The sequence below is a fragment of the Poecilia formosa genome, unplaced genomic scaffold, assembly GCF_000485575.1.
Source record: "Poecilia formosa unplaced genomic scaffold, Poecilia_formosa-5.1.2 Scaffold678, whole genome shotgun sequence".
NCBI lineage: Eukaryota > Metazoa > Chordata > Actinopteri > Cyprinodontiformes > Poeciliidae > Poecilia > Poecilia formosa.
Genome location: NW_006800617.1, coordinates 60,462 through 64,573, shown reverse-complemented (window position 1 = coordinate 64,573; position 4,112 = coordinate 60,462). Strand labels below are relative to the sequence as shown.

At 33.1% G+C, this 4,112-nt stretch overlaps 2 long non-coding RNA genes across 2 annotated transcripts in view; one reads left to right on the top strand and one right to left on the bottom strand.

Annotated features, from left to right (window-relative positions):
* The first annotated feature begins 3,573 nt into the window (after window positions 1–3,573).
* Window positions 3,574–4,112, top strand: part of LOC107834587 (uncharacterized) — a 14,743-nt gene continuing 14,204 nt past the window's right edge. Inside the window, exon 1 of the long non-coding RNA XR_001660386.1 lies at window positions 3,574–3,585. This is a non-coding gene — a long non-coding RNA (uncharacterized LOC107834587). The remainder of the gene's footprint in view (window positions 3,586–4,112) is intronic.
* The window catches only part of LOC107834588 (uncharacterized), a 3,363-nt gene continuing 3,020 nt past the window's right edge, over window positions 3,770–4,112 (bottom strand). Inside the window, exon 2 of the long non-coding RNA XR_001660387.1 lies at window positions 3,770–3,907. This is a non-coding gene — a long non-coding RNA (uncharacterized LOC107834588). The remainder of the gene's footprint in view (window positions 3,908–4,112) is intronic.

The window sequence follows — 4,112 nt, the reverse complement described above, 5'->3', positions numbered from 1 at the left end:
AGATACATAATGTATTTTCCTGCATTCTTTTGGGAGCATGTTGGTTCCTAATTACATATCAATCATAAAATCTGACCCTGACATCTTTCTACAGTGATTATGAGAAATGAAATACAAATCAAACAAAAACTATATTCATAAAAAAACCTTTTTTGACAAAAATAAATCAGACATGGTTCCAACTCACCAAATAAAAAACAAACAACTAACTTTCATTAATGAATACTACATTTGCGCAAATTACTAAAACGAGCATTTGTGTGTTTGTACATGGGTATGTTTGGCATACATAATGTTTTGCAAATTAAAACCCTCTATGGCATGGCGTTGCCCTCGGGCAACAAACCACATTTCTGTACCTCACATTGCTCTGTAATTTTATTTTGGGGGGAATGATTTAAAATACCTCCAGACATATTTTTGTCCAAATAAAAGAGGTATTGAGGTTCATGTGACCTTTTACTTAGAAGAGCAGCAGTCCTTTTTATGAAGCGGAGGTGCATAGAGACGGCGAATTTGAGCAAGTTGAATTTTTAGGACACTGAAAATATTGCATTTGAATTTTTAAAAGTTGAATTTTTTTATATGCTGAATTTTTTTAACACTGAAAAAATATATATATTGAAAATTTTATCTTTGAAATAGGAATGTGAATTTTTTTAACATATGAAAATTGCAAACATGTACAAATAATGACACTGAATTTTTTTTTAAAATTGAATTCGGGTGCATTTTTTATTCAAATTCTGATGGCACATATTTACTTCCATACAAAATGTATGTCATTCCACTTCCTAACACTGTTGAAAGTGACTAAAAAGAAGAGTGTTCTTATGAAGTTATTCCTCCAGCTTTTGAGATGTTGTCACAAAAAGTTTATTTTATCTGTTCTGTACTTGTGAAAGAGCCACACAATTTGATGTTCTGTGCTTTATGCATTCTTTTATTTCAATTTAAAAAAATACATTAATTTTGGAATTGATTATTCTTTTAATGTATAACACTTATTTTGCATACAATGAAACATGTTACCATCTCATTCGATAATGTTTTAGAGAAGCCACCTGATTAATAACGTTGTTGTTGCACAACTTGGTTTCAATATTTTGTGTTTTATTCTGTATTTCTGCATGTACTTTTATTTCCACATTGTTCGATTTAGAAATGAAAGAAAGGAAACGTGAATTAAAGCTGCAATTGGAGTGCTTCAATTTAATAAATGTTTTATATGGGCTAGGTTTTTGTGCATTAATAAATATTGACATTGAGAAAAAAATTGTTTTAATATTTCACTAAATTATAGGCTTACTAAAAAGATACACTATTTAAGTTAAAACATATTTAAATGTCAATATTTTTAACTGTTTAATTGTAAAGTACGTTAAGTGAATTTTAAAACATTCTATTTTGAGCATATATTACAATATACACAACATATATTTAAAATATACACTTGAGCAAGTGTACATTTACACTTGGGCAGATACATATTTTGTTCATTTAAAGTATACTTTTATTTAATATATTAAAAGTGTATTTTGGTACAATTATATTTAAGTGTGCTTAAAGTTGTAATTTCGAAATTGGTAAAAGCATTCTTTCATTATACTTCAAATATATTTATAGACAGCACACTTAATACTTAGTGTACTTAAAGTGTACTTTAACAAATGTAAGTATGTTTAAAATGTACTAAAGTATACTTTTGTTTTTACCTGGGTTATTTTACATTTGAACTCAGTTACAAGGATGATTCACCAAGCAGATCATCAGCCAAATAATTTTATGTTTAATCTCACCTTATTTATTTTTTTTACCTTTTCTCATTCTCTAACACCCCCCATCTCAGCCTCTTTACTTTGGGTTTATGAATCGCCCCTTTGTGAGATCTTCTGTTTACTCTTACCACTGCAGCATATAGTGACACTCAAACCCACAACTCAAACTGACACCAAAAACATTTGCAATGGAGGTTTTGTTCTTAGTTTGTTTCTTTGTTACATCTCCAGCTAATGTTCCAGGCAAGAGGCAGGGTTCACAGGGCAACACAGAGACAGACAGGACACTTAGGGACAATTTAGAGAAACCAATTAATCTGACAGTCATGTTTTTGGACTGTGGGAGGAAGCCGGAGTATCCAGAGAGAAACCACCATGCACAGGGAGAACATGTAGAAAGACCCCAGGCCAGGAATCGAACCCAGAACCTTCTTGCTGCAAGGCAAAGGCTCTACCAATGTTGCAATAAAGAAAAAAACAAACATAATAAAAGTAGCAGCATAGCAGCAATATGCTGAACAGTTTGCCAGTCCTTTGTGGCACTTGAGTTTAGGTCAGATTTAAAATAAGACCAGATCAGTTTTTGGTATCTTGAACAGAAAAATGTTTTTAATCTCTTACCATAAAACTAGGGTTTGATTTCCTTTCACACCTGGACTCAGTGAAAGAATGTCATGTAAATTCCATCTTCAAACGATTTTTACTTTGAAAATTAGTGACGTGTTAAATATTTTAGGCTACACAGATAATATTAAATAAATTTGAATATTATTGAAAAGTTAATTTATTTCAGGAACTTTATCATTAATTGAACACATTATGTAGATTAATTACACACATGGATATTTGATATCCTTTATTTCTGTTAAGTGTGATGATTTTCCTCTTATGAAAACATGACATTTAAAATTAGATTATTGCCTCAGACCAATGAAAAATTTTACTTTTAAAAAACAGAAAAGTATGCCAAATAGGGTATTTTTTAGGGGCGCTATGGAAGGCAAAGCACAATCCAGGTATTGAGGCCTTAGTCCTCATGCCGGTGGTCGCATGATCGATTCCCAGCCTGGTGACATTTGCCGCATGTCTTCCCCCTCTTTCCTGTCAAACTACTTTCAAATAAAGGCCACTAGAGCCAACAAAACCTTTTTTTTAAAAAAGAAAAGTATGCCAAATAGCTACTTAAAGGTTATTATTTTCAAAAGGTAATTTTAACCTGATAAGACCCATGAAGACATTTTTAATTATTGAGTATGACTGTCATATCTGTGCTTTGAAAATGGCTGAACAGACCGACTAAGACTGGGTGAGTTTGAGAAAATATATTTTCAGGAAAATAAACAAAATGTAGGAACATAAACATTGATCACTCACAATGCTTTTATGAAATGCTAAGTGTAATGATAGGCTGTTATAACCAAATGTATTTTTACATGAGAAAATGTCAACCATTCATTAAGGACACATGGTGGGGAGTGGGGTGGACATAGGTGGCTAATGAAGACATTCTACAGGTGTGGAGGATGATAGTGAGGACCAACCACCAAAGAAAGAAGTTCCTGTTTGACCATAGAGAAAGAAGCAAATGAAATATTCCCCTAGAAAATAAGGTAAGTCGTTTTTGGGTTACTATTTTCTCTAGGTGAAGTGGGGTGGGTCTGTGATTTTATTGAGTTTTGTCAGTTTCATTAGTTGTTTGTTTAATAAATGTTATGTTTGTACTTGGAAGGTGTTTGTAAGTGTCTTTGTGGCTCAGCTGATACAATGACGACATCCAGGAATCCGGGCAGAAGAGAGAATAAAACGAGTCAAAAGAGTTTCTTCTGATTAAAATTAACAGTAGTACACTAAACATCCGCCAGAAGTGTATTACTGATCGCTAACATCTACTGATCTTAGGCAGGATTTTGTTCACCCAACCAAAGACAATATAGTCATGACATGATACCTATCTATGTGTAACCAGGTGAAAAATGGGTACATGTCAAATGTATTTTGTAAACCATGTTTTGCTTTTATTTCACCGACTGGTTGTAATTCTTGTTTTTGTCAGCATGTGGTGCTGTTGTTACAGAGAGGTCTAAAATTACCGGAAGTAGAAAAAAACCTCTTGTTTATGTACTGTGGCACTAACCATAGACATAATATAAGGATAGACGCCTCATGGACCGCTCTCGCCTATTGTCGCTGACGAGATTTAGGGCGGCCATCTTGGAGCGGTACTCCACTCCACTCAGCCTTATGTGTTTGGCAGCACAATGACGTATCAGCGCATTTAATCGATCATAACACACTTTTTTGTTACTGTAAACCATATTCAAACATCTATCAAAG